This window comes from Pongo abelii, chromosome 11, assembly GCF_028885655.2.
Source record: "Pongo abelii isolate AG06213 chromosome 11, NHGRI_mPonAbe1-v2.0_pri, whole genome shotgun sequence".
Classification (NCBI taxonomy): Eukaryota; Metazoa; Chordata; class Mammalia; order Primates; family Hominidae; genus Pongo; species Pongo abelii.
This window is the reverse complement of record NC_071996.2, coordinates 102,923,115-102,935,691: the sequence shown is the minus strand read 5'-3', so window position 1 is coordinate 102,935,691 and position 12,577 is coordinate 102,923,115. Positions and strand designations below refer to the sequence as shown.

Below are 12,577 nucleotides of genomic sequence, written 5' to 3'. Positions count from 1 at the left end.
TTGGTGCAGAGCTGAGTTCAAGTCCTGAATATCGTTGTTAATTTTCTGTCTCATTGATCTGTCTAATATTGACAGTGGGGTGTTAAAGTCTCCTATGATTATTGCATGGGAGCCTAAGTCTTTTTGTAGGTCTCCAAGAACTTGCTTTATGAATCTGGGTGCTGCTGTATTGAGTGCATATATATTTAGGATAGTTAGCTCTTCTTGTTGCATTGATCCCTTTACCATTATGTAATGGCCTTTGTCATTTTTGATGTTTGTTGGTTTAAGTCTGTTTTATCAGAGATTAGGATTGCAACCCTTTTTTTGTTTGTTTCTTTGTTTTTTGCTTTCCACTTGCTTGGTAAATATTCCTGCATCCCTTTATTTTGAGCCTATGTGTGTCTTTGCACATGAGCTACGTCTCCTGAATACAGCACAACGATGGGTCTTGACTCTTTATCCAATTTGCCAGTCTATGTCTTTTAATTGAGGCATTTAGCCCATTTACATTTAAGGTTAATATTGTTATGTGTGAATTTGATCCTGTCATTATGATGCTAGCTGGTTATTTTGCCCATTAATTGATGCAGTTTCTTCATAGTGTCGATGGTCTTTACAATTTGGTATGTTTTTGCAGTGGCTGGTACTGGTTGTTCCTTTCCATATTTAGCATTTCATTCAGGAGCTCTTGTAAGGCAGGCCTGGTGGTGACAAATTCCCTCAGCATTTGTTTGTCTGCAAAGGATTTTATTTCTCCTTCACCTATGAAGCTTAGTTTGGCTGGATATGAAATTCTGGGTTGAAAATTCTAAGAATGTTGAATATTGGCCCCCACTCTCTTCTGGCTTGTAGGGTTTCTGCAGAGAGATCTGCTGTTGGATGGTGGGCTTCAGCCCTTTGTGGGTAACCTGACCTTTCTCTCTGGCTGTGCTTAACATTTTTTCCTTCATTTCAACCTTGGTGAATCTGACAATTATGTGTCTTGGGGTTGCTCTTCTCGAGGAATATCTTTGTGGTGTTCTCTGTATTTCCTGAATTGAATTTGGCCTGTCTTGCTAGGTTGGGGAAGTTCTCCTGGATAATATACTAAAGAGTGTTTTCCAACTTGGTTCCATTCTTCCCTTCACTTTCAAGTACACCAATCAGACGTAGGTTTGGTCTTTTCACATAGTCCCATATTTCTCGGAGGCTTTGTTCATTCTTTTTCATTCTTTTTTCTCTGATCCTGTCTTCACGCTTTATTTCATTAATTGATCTTCAATCTCTGATATCCTTTTTTCCACTTGACCAATTCGGCTATCAATATTTGTGTATGCTTCACGAAGTTCTGCTGTGTTTTTCAGCTCCATCAGGTCATTTCTGTTCTTCTCTAAACTGGTTGTTCTAGTTAGCAATTCCTCTAACCATTTTTCAAGGTACTTAGCTTCCTTGCATTGGGTAAGACATGCTCCTTTAGCTCAGAGGAGTTTGTTTCACCTGTTTTTTCTCTACCGCTGAGTATCTTAGGGCTAAGAGTTGGAATAGATGTCTTTGTGTCCCATTGTTGCTTTCAAACCATTTTACTGCCACCTTCCTATAGGTTATCTCTTTCCTCAAATTTCATTCCCTCTTCTTCCCCCCTTATTGCTAATATTTAATGTCCTCCCTCCCCTTTCATCCACTGAAAATTTTAGCTTTTGGTTCATAGTTCACGTTTCACCTCCTTCTGCTTAAAATTTTTTCCTTGCAGATAACCCATTCTACACCTGCTTTCTCAGTTCCTTGATCTCACCTCCAACACCTTTTCTTGCATTTCACTCTGGGCACATTCCCATAGCCATTTCCCAAATTTATCAGAACCGAAGTCTGCACTATCTGTGAAATCTTGGCTGAAATATTTGACTTTTTGGCTAATATCCTTTTATCCTTTGTGCTTTTTTTTCTGTAGAACTCCTATAGCCACAATTTGTTGATTTAATGCAGACTCTCAATACCTTAACCCACTGATATTCATTATCAATCAACCTCTTCTTTATTCTACCTTCCTATTTGACTAGCTTAAATTCTATGGGTGATTATTATGACTCTTTTGTTAATACCTAGCTTTACTTCTTTATTCATTCCGCTTGGAGAGGTAGAGAAACTTGTCTGATTGGAAAATTTGGGAAGAATATACTGGGCATGGTTAGCTCAATTCATTCCTTTTACCTATTCTCTGCAGGTGGGTAATAAACCCATAAATTTCTCTGTAATCCTCTGACCTTGTGCCAAGATGGGAAGAGGCCTGCCCTGGTGCAGTGCTGCACTGTGGGTGGGTGAATGTGCTAATTCTGGGGTTTGGTATTAGGAAACTCATTTGCCCACACATGTAAAGTATATTCATTAATATATCAGCTTAATAAAGGTGATAATTTGGCTTCTTCTATCTTATTTCTTTGTCTCCTTTCTCAGTTGTTCAGAACTCTAGCAGGGAAGATTTTGGTTAATTTGGTTTCATCAAAGTCCTCAAATTCACATCTCCCTTCTCTCTCCTCTATATTGTTAATATAAACATGAGCAGTATGGTATGAATTATTCTGCACTTTATTCTTTTCGCTTAATTATATATCTTAGAATTCTTTCCCTATCATCACAGACAAATTTACTTATTTCTTTTAATAGATACATAGTATTTCAATATGTAGTAGTACCCCAAAAATGTATCATTTATTGAGACAGTGTTGCTATTGATGAACATTTTGGTTTTCTGTCATTTGATAATACAAAGTGCTACAACTGAAATTACTATATATACATTTTTTGTGTGCATGAGAGGAGAGGTTTTTCTGTGTGCACTTTAGGAGAGGTTTCACACTAAATTCGTAATTATAAACTTCAATTGAGACACTCAACATGACCTGGAAATATTATTTTATTTACCAAGTAAGTGCAGTTTTCCACTTTGAGTCAATTATTTTATACCTTCCTTCCTACTCACCTGATGACAATATTTTATATTTAATTTGAGGGAATTCATCAGACAGGAGTACTCTCATCTTCCCACTATCAAAATTTGTAAACTTAACTATGTATGCCATCTTTTCTTTCCTTCCCTAGCAATGAAGGATATGTTCCTTCTCCCACCATTTGTTTTCTGGATCCTACTTCTACTTTCCTCAAGCCCTTCATCTTTTCAGTTACGCCTTCCCTGTCCTGTATCACCATTCTTTCCCATCCACATTTAAAAAGAATGTTTTTTAAAGCCTTTCACTATTTGTTATCCTCTAGCTACCACCATTTCTATGAATCCTTTCACAATAAAACTTCTGGAAAATTAGCTTTATTTCTCACTTCTTATCAATTCTTCAACTCAGTCCTGACTGGTTACTATACTCATCACTTCACTGGCACTTCTCTTATTAGAGTCATCAACGATGTACACGCTGTCAGATGTAAAAGTTATGTCTCTGTCTTCATTTAGCCCAGCTTCTTAGCACCTTTTAAAACACTTAAAGACTTTTTCCTTGAACACTCTTCTTGGCTGTCTTCAGAGAAATTGCGGAAACCATAGTGTCTTGGTTTCCCAACTACTTCACTACCTGTTCCTTCTCAGTCTGTTTATCTTTCTTTACCTTTTCTCTAAATACTGAAGTAAATTACAGTTCAGTTCTAGGCTCACTCTTCTTCATACATTTTTTATACATTTTCTTCCTAAGTAATCTCATTAATTACCAGAGTTCTTTTTTTTTTTTTTTTGAGACAGGATCTGTGTTGCCCAGGCTGGAGTGCAGTGATATGATCATAGCTCATGGCAGCCTCCCCCTTCCCAGGTCTCAAGTAATTGTCCTGCCTTAGCCTCCCAAGTAGCTGGGACCACAAGCACGCACCACCACGCCTGGCTACTTTTTGTATTTTTTGTAGAGACAGGGTTTCATCATGTTGCCCAGACTAGTCTCAGACTCCTGGATTCAAGCCATCTGCCCACCTCAGCTGCCCAAAGTGCTGAGATTACAGGTGTGAGCCACTGTGCCCAGCTTTATTACCAGTGCTTTTAATTCCCATCTATAGACTGGTAAGTCCAAAATTTATATCTCCAACTCAGAATATCTTTTTTTTTTTTTTTTTTTGAGACAGAATCTCACTCTGTTTTCGAGGCTGAATGCAGTGGCTTGATCATAGCTCACTGCAGCCTGAAACTCCCAGGCTTAAGTGATCCTCCCACCTTAGCCTCCTGAGTAGCAAGGACTACAGGTTCGTGTCCAGCTAATTTTTGTATTTTTGTTTTTAAATAAAGACAGGGTGTTGCTACAGATGTTGCCCAGGCTGGTCTTGAACTCCTGGCCTCAAGTGATCCTCCCACCTAAGCCCAAAGCACTGGGATTACAGGTGTGAGTCACCATGCCCAGCCCAGAGCTTTTCTTTTCACATATTCCATTATTTAGGTAAAGTTGTATCATACAAGCATTTAATTTACATGCTGACTTTGAACGCTCTTCCTAATGTAAGATTTAAATTTTAACTGACATATCCACTTGGGTGTCTCACAGACACTCAATATGTCCAAAATGGATATCTTTGTTTTCCCTTAAACCTGTCCCTACTACCTTCAAACTTCCTTGTCTCAGTCAACCAATCCAGCATCCTCCCAAATTCTGATTACTTAACCCATAAATCTTGGTGTGATATGTACTTAAAATAAAATCCACACTTCTTACCATGACCTGAACATTGTATGACCTATGTGTTATCCATATTTCCAATGTCATCTCTTTCCATTTTCCCTTTTGCCCATGGTGTTTCAGCCATACTGGTCTTTGATTGCCTAGAACAACCCACCTCTGCAGCTTTAGGGCTTTTGCCTTTCTCTGCCTGATTCACTCTTCTGCTCTTTTTTGGCTAGGTCCTTATTTTTTCAGGTCTCAATTTGCACCTGTCTAAAGTCTTTCCTGACTTTTCTATTTAAGGTAGATTACCCTCTTCCCACTACTATATTCTTATCTCAGCCTTTTGTGGAGTTTAACTTGAATGTATTGATCTAAAACTCAAAGAAGAAGGCATGTACTAATTAGGGAAGAATGCACATGGGCATAGGTAAATTTAGGGAACAGATGGTATATTCGTCTGTTCTCACACTACCAATAAAGACATACCCAAGACTGGGTAATTTATAAAGGAAAGAGGTTTAATTGATTCACAGTTCCACATGGCTGGGGGTGACTCATAATCATGGCTGAAGGTGAATGAGAAGCAAAGTCATGTTTTACATGGCAGCAGGCAAGAGAGCCTGTGCAGGGGAACTCCCCTTTACAAAACCATCATCTCTCATGTGAACTATCACAAGAACAGCACGGGAAAGACCCGCCCCCATGATTCAACTACCTCCCACAGGGTCCCTCCAACAGAATGTGGGAATTATGGGAGCTACAATTCAAGATGAGATTTGGGTGGGGACACAGCAAACCACATCAGATAGACAAGATATTGAGTTTCCTGCGAAGAAGGAAACAGGACTATCAATTGAGAGTAGGGGCCTCGAGAATGGTAGAACTTTGTAATAGCTACTTGGGGTGAGAGGTGGGGCGAGATAGGGCATTTTCACCAAATAACTGGCAGAGTATTGAGTAAGAGAATTGGCAGAGTATTAAGGCTCCAGCTGAGACCAGTGTGAATTTTTTCCACAAGCTCAGGTGTGCAAAAAATACCACATTATTTTTTTAAAGGCAATTTAAAATTAATTCTAAACCTCGAGTTAATGAGGGTGGAGGGTAATCCATTCTCAGTCATTATTGGGACTCCCAGAGTTGTCCAAAAGCCACAGGTATTGTGGAGCCCCCCTTTTGACATCCAGATATAAATTATCAGCTCATAATGCTTACTACTGAAATAACCATTGCTACCAACCCTTGACCAGCCCTTTTAGATCCAATAACTCTGCTGCCTGCTTGGGAGACAGAAATATGTTTCTAGTTAGTAGTTCATGTGCCTCTAGTCCAGCTTTCCTACATATCCTCTGATGTCTTACCACATCTCTGGTGCTAACATTCTGGGATCTGACAACTTCTGACCTTTCCCAACAAAAGATGTAATATCATGGTTATAACTGTGCCTGGAGAAGCAGATAAAAAGAAAAATTTAAATAGTGTTCTAAGCCAGATTGGAGAGAGTCGTGGAGCATATAGTTAACTCTAATAATTCGCTAAGAGATGAGCTGCAAGCTAGTGGGAAGTACAGAATCCTATTTTGCCAAATCAGGTAATTAAGTTTTGAAAACATTTACTGTAAAACTTTAGAAAATGTGAAATTTGAAATATGTTAGCAACACATTTCCTGGGAAACTAAATTCTAGAGGATCAGCTTGAGTATAGTCTCAGCAGTTGACACAGCAAGCAGAGCTCAGCTGCAGTGGATTAAGGATGGCTGCAAATTCTTTGACATTCCTCCCATGGAGAAGTGGGGTCTAATTCCTTAATCCTTTAATCTAGATTGGATTTAGTGACTTGCTTCATCAATGGAATACACTGAAATAACATTTTGGAATTTCTGAGACTGTCATAAAAAGCTGAAAGGCTTCTATTGGGCTTCCTGAAATGCTCCCTTTTGGATCCCTGAGCAGCCATGTGAGTTTAACTACTCTGCAGGAGAGAGTATGTGAAAAGGAACCTACCTAAGCCCAGCCTCCGTGTCGTCCACATGAAGACACCAAATGAGCTACACTGTTTTGGACTCCCCAACACAACCCAGCCACCGGCTGAATGCCACCAAATTACCTTCTAGTTAAAGCTTTATGGAGCAAACGAATCACCTATTCAATATCTGCTTGAATTTCTGACTCAAAATATATCAGGTATAAAATGATGGTTTTTTTAAGCCACTAAGTCTTGGGGGAGTTTATTATAAAGCAATAGATAATTTTGAAAATAAATAGAACAAGCTGAAGTCTCAATAAGAACTCATGGTTTCATTTATTTCTTTGATAGAATGGTCTTGGAAGTAACATCTAATTTTGACTGAGGTATCGTCTCTAACCAGTGATCTATAAAACAGTTTGGGATCTCTAGCCTGCCCATGATCATATATATATATATACACACACACACACATAAACATATATATGTGTGTATATGCCCCATAGTTAGGTAAGTCAATTTACAATGATGAAGCAAAGCAAATTCATAATAATAATGGTTAGGTTTAGTGATAAATTTTGTAATTACTGCTGTTATATTTGTGGATTTTTTTTCTTTTTTTGAGACGGTTTCTTGCTTTGTCACCCAGGCTGGAGTGCAGTGGTACAATCATGACTCATTGCAGCCTCAACCTCCCAGGCTCAAAAGATCCTCCCGCCTCAGCCTCCCAAGTAGCTGGGATTAGAGGAATGTACCAACCCACCCAGCTAATCTTGTATTTTTTGCAGAGACAGAGTCTCACTATGTCACCCAGGCCCGTTTCAAACTTCTAACCCTCAAGTGGTCCTCCAACCTTGGCCTCCCAAAGTGCTGAGATTACAGGCATGAGCGAACACCCCCAGCCTGTTATTTTAAGTATTTAAAAAATTAAAGAGGATTTGATATATTAGCTTGTGGTTTAAATTAGGAAACTTTAAGACAATTTGATGCTAGACTTAAGATTTTAATTTGAAATATGTAAGATAATTAAATGTTTAAATAGTGCTTGAATGTCTAAGATAGCCCTGATTGAACACATGAATGAGTTTCATTCATTAGACTAATAATAGTTATAAATCTTAGATTTTGCTTATTGAAACAAGTCTGCCTTGTTAGTTGTTTGAAGTGGCTCAGATAAACATATATCTTAAATTTGTCAATATAGTTTACAATGGTTAAGATAATTTTTTTGTAAGTGGGGGATTAACCGTTTAAGGAATTTTAATATTGAACTTATAAATTAATTGAACATTAATCAAGAATAAATGAAAGGATTTTTATCCTCCAGCAGATTGGTAATGATGAAAAAGTTGGGGAAGATGAAGACCATGTTGCTTGAGGGAATGTAAAGCAGTAGAATTGTTTGAAACACTATTTGGCATTCCTTACAACCCAGTGATTCTACACCTAGATATTTACCCTAAAAAGATTCCTGCATGTATACACTAAGAGACATGTCCAAGAATGTTCACAGTAGCCTTGTTTGCAATAGCAAGACAAAACAAAACAAAAACTGAAAATAACCCAAATGTCTATTCACAGGAGCATGGTCATATAAATTGTTATTCATTCAAATTATGGAATATTATAAAGCAGTGAAAAACAAGTTAACTATAACCAGATGGAATAACTTTGGTGAGTCTTGAAAATATAATGTTGAGTAAAAAAAGCAAATTACAAACAAATGTAAAACATGACACCATGTAAGTTTGAAAGCAGACAACTGAACAATATGGTTTAGGAATACACACATACATTTGTGGACAAAGCTATTATAGATAGATCTAAGCACATTCTACCAAGAAAAAAAAACCTATTATGGAAAGCAAGGGAACTGTAAATATGAAAATAAAAAAGGTAGTTATTTTTGGAAGGAGTGGCAGAGGAAGAGATTGTAATCAGGAGGGGCTCAAAGGACCTGAAAGGCAATGTTCCTTTTCTTAAGCTGGGTTGTGGCTACGTGGATGTTTATTATTATTTTTTGGTTTTTCTTGAGATAGGGTCTCGCTCTGTCACCCAGGCTGGAGTGCAGTGGTACGATCACAGCTCACTGCAGCCTTGACCTCCCAGGCTCACGTGATCTTCCCACCTCCACCTCACAGGTAGCTGGCACTACAAGCCCTTGCCACCACACCCAGTTCGTTTGTTTATTTTTTGTAAGGACAGGCTCTTTCTGTGTTCTCAAGTTGCTATTGAACTCCTAGACTCAAGCAATCCTCCTGCCTCGGCCTCTCAAGGTGTTGGAATTACAAGCATGAGCCACCACACCCAGCAACTGTATTATTCTTTAAATCATATATGTATACAGTGTTATAGGGCTGGGCCCATGGCTTACGCCTGTAATCCCAGCACTTTGGGAGGCCAAGGCAGATGGATCACCTGAGGTCAGGAGTTCGAGACCAGCTTGGCCAACATGGTGAAACCCCATCTCTACTAAAAATACAAAACATTAGCCAGGTGTGGTGGCAGGCACCTGTAATCCCAGCTACTTGGGAGGCTGAGGCCGGAGAATCACTTGAACCCAGGAGGCAGAGGTTGCAGTGAGCCGCAATCACACCATTGCACTCCAGCCTGGGCAGCATGAGTGAAACTCCGTCTCAAAAAAAAAAAAATATATATATATATATATATATATATGTATATAATTTTATATGTGTCATTTTATATATGTGTGTACACATATACATACACATATATTTTTTTGTAGTATTGTAACCAAGTGGCTTAGCTTCCAACCATGTTTTAAAACTTTTTTTCTTTCTTCCTTTCTCCTCAGTCTCATGATGTAGCTTTGAGACAAACTACAATTGTTTATTTCTTCCTCTTGAAATATAGCCTCAGAATGTGCGGTGAACCTCCACTGCCTTCCCTTTCTCACTTTATGCTCCTATGCCTTATGCATATTTATTTACCCAAATGCTTGTTAATGCACACCATGCTCACTTACCTGGTCATATCTTTCTTTAGAAGCTTCAGGGGCTGGATCCTGACATGAACCAGGCACCTCCAGAATTCTATCCCAAGCAAAAGATTACTTCAAGGCCAGAACTCACTCCCTGCTGGAGACTGACTACAAGATGCACTGAGATTGACTTGTAACCTGATTGGGCCCACAGTGATGCTAGCCCCTTCACCAGATGGAACAATAATTCCAGACAAGCCATCAGAGCAGGTCACACCGCTTGACACCTTCTCGCCCCCTTGCCTCTCCTGCATTCCAAACCCCTCTCTTTAAAATCCCCATGTTCCCTCCGTAAGCTGGACAGTGCCAATTGTTGGAAAGAATTCTGGCAGTCTTTTCCTTCTTAGCATGGATAAAAAGATTCACCCTCTTTTAATCACACCTCACTCTTGTTATTTTGGCTTTTCTACAAGTGGTGAGCAGCGAGGCCCCCTTTGCTGGTTACAGTATGAACTATTTTATTTTTTTAAATCCACAATAAAATAAAATACATTCATTAGATTTCAAAGTGGTGTTTAATGGTTTAAGAAAAACTAGTTTTACATTTGCAACTTGAATATATTAGATATTATTAAAAGCACCACAATCGTTAAGTACTGCAGTACCTTTTCATCTTTGAAAGTCCTTTGGAACATTTGAAAACTCCACTGGCATAGTTGATACCTTTCTTTCTGGCTGTCTTTTCCCCCTCCCCACTGGGGGCACCTACCATAATATTGATAGGGTCAGGAGGCAGGGAAATTCTTAGCAGAAGAGGGTGGGTACCTGGTGAGGGCCCCACTCTCAAGCCTGGAACCTGGCCCAAAGTGTAAACATGCATTCCTGTTTTCCCACTCAAATGTTGCCTTTTCCAAAACCACCCATGGCCTGCCCCACCCCCATCCTGTGCCCATAAAAACCGCAGTCTCCACCAGCAGAGAGCAGAGAAGAGGAGAAGCAGCTGGACGTCAGAGACTGCAGTTTGACGTTGGAGAAAAGCAGCTTGACTTCAGAGGGACAGTTTGACAGCATGGATTCAGAAAGGAGAAGATCACCTTCCTGCTCCATCCCCTTTCCAGCTCCCCTTCCCACTGAGAGCCACTTACACTGGCAATAAAATCCTCTGCATTCACCACCCTTCAATTCATTCATGCAACCTGATTTTTTTCCGGATGCTGAACATGAGCTCACGTACCATGGGTGCAGATGCAAAAGGCTGTCACACTGACCCTGTGCCCTTGCTGGCAGAAAGCAGCTGCCTCATGCAAAAAGGCAGAGGGCCACTGAGCTGTTAACACTTAAGCCATCTGCAGATGGCAAAGGTAAAAGAGAGCTGACTGTAACACTCCTGGGGCTTCAGGGGTCGCCAGTCCCCCTTGCCTGGATGCTGCTTCAGGAACCACACGGAGTTTTGCTCCTGCTGGTGCCCAAAAGCACTCACGCCAGCTCCTGCAAGTCACTCACCTGTGTGCTCCCTCCTTTGAGGAGTTGAGCACAACCCCTCACAGTTTGAGTAAATGGAGTTTGCCCCTGTGAACACCAAAGTGGCTGGCTAACTCCAGAGCCCATACTCCAGATCCTGCCTGTGAAGGGATTGGGGAAAATTTCCTGCTTCAATATCTTAGATGAATTTTGACTTTTACAAAAGATAGAAAGAGCTTGTTGAATATAAGTGACTTTTGCTTTTAAACTAAACTAAACAGCTACACAACTCTCCTGACAAAGTGAATACACAGCATGGCTTCTTGCTTGAAATGTGGGGGGAGAGAAAACGGGGAAATATAGGGAGGACAGGCACAAACTGATAAATTAACTTTCTATTGATGTTTTATACTTTTATAATTTTTCCACATTCAATTTTTTTTCAGGATTTTTAGCGTTTATGTAATCTCTTTCTGTCAGCATATAGTAAATAACACATTCATTTAAAAACCCCATATCCTATCTTAATAGCATTCATAGCCAGAAGATTTTCTTCTCTCACAATTTTTTTTTTAATTTGTTTAAAATTGGTCTGTTCCTGAAAGTCAGTCTTTCATCCTGGCATCTGAGTCCATGAAAAAGCCTTAAGTCATCCCTAGTGACTTTATAATCAAATTCCCTTCAACCAAATCCTTGTGTGGGCATTTGCTGACTTAAAAATTTCCCAACTGTGAATTGCCCTTTAGGTTCTGGGTTCTGTGCTCTTCCCTTCAGAAATTGTTTAGTGTTTTTCCTTCAGCAGAATTTTCTTTTCTCATGGATCTTATGGGAATAATTAGGCATGATATAAATTCCAGAACCTCTTTACCGTTCTTTTCCTGCATTTGACATTCAATTTTCCTCTCCTATTTATTCATTCATTGTGTCCCTGTACCTTTTGCTACTTTTCATTTTGACTCCTTTTCTCTGTGTGTAAATGTTCATTCCCTGATTCCCAAAGTAAACACATGACATTTAGTATAATATTTGGTTGCTTTTCTGCCCCCACATTTCTGCTGCATCTTTGTTTTGCTTGTCTCCAACACTTTGCAGTTTGTTTGTTCATACCTTTTTCATCTCAAACATAATTTATCCCTTTCACCAAACCTTTTCTCTTGGTGTTACTCCTTTTTAAGCTTTGACTTTCTTTTTGTTGGTCACGACTTACAAAAGTTTCACCTGAGACAAAAGCAATAGATTTGCTCTCTGAATTCTCATTTGGTATTTTATGATAAGGAAGAATTAGTTATTATCCACATTTTACAGGTGCCTAAAGAAGATATAGAAAGGAAAATATTAACATCGTGCCTTAAACCATACGTTAAATCCTTTTTTTTTTTTTTTTTTTTTGAGACGGTGTCTCGCTCTGTCGCCCAGGCTGGCGTGCAGTGGCGTGAACTCGGCTCACTGCAAGCTCCGCCTACCGGGTTCACGCCATTCTCCTGCCTCAGCCTGCCGAGTAGCTGGGACTACAGGCGCCTGCCATCACGCCCGGCTAATTTTTTTTGTATTTTTTAGTAGAGACGGGGTTTCACTGTATTAGCCAGGATGGACTCGATTTCCTGACCTC

General features: G+C 39.5%; 1 long non-coding RNA gene across 4 annotated transcripts in view; it reads left to right on the top strand.

Annotated features, from left to right (window-relative positions):
* Nucleotides 1–10,068, top strand: part of LOC129058094 (uncharacterized) — a 32,002-nt gene extending 21,934 nt beyond the window's left edge. For 3 of the 4 annotated variants that reach the window (XR_010136072.1, XR_008522943.2, XR_008522944.1), the window contains exons 4-5: nt 8,606–8,707; nt 9,573–10,068. This is a non-coding gene — a long non-coding RNA (uncharacterized LOC129058094). Of the gene's footprint in view, nt 1–8,147; nt 8,241–8,605; nt 8,708–9,572 lie in introns of all 4 variants that reach the window. The other variant, XR_008522942.1, reaches the window with a different exon arrangement.
* The last annotated feature ends 2,509 nt before the right edge of the window (nt 10,069–12,577 follow it).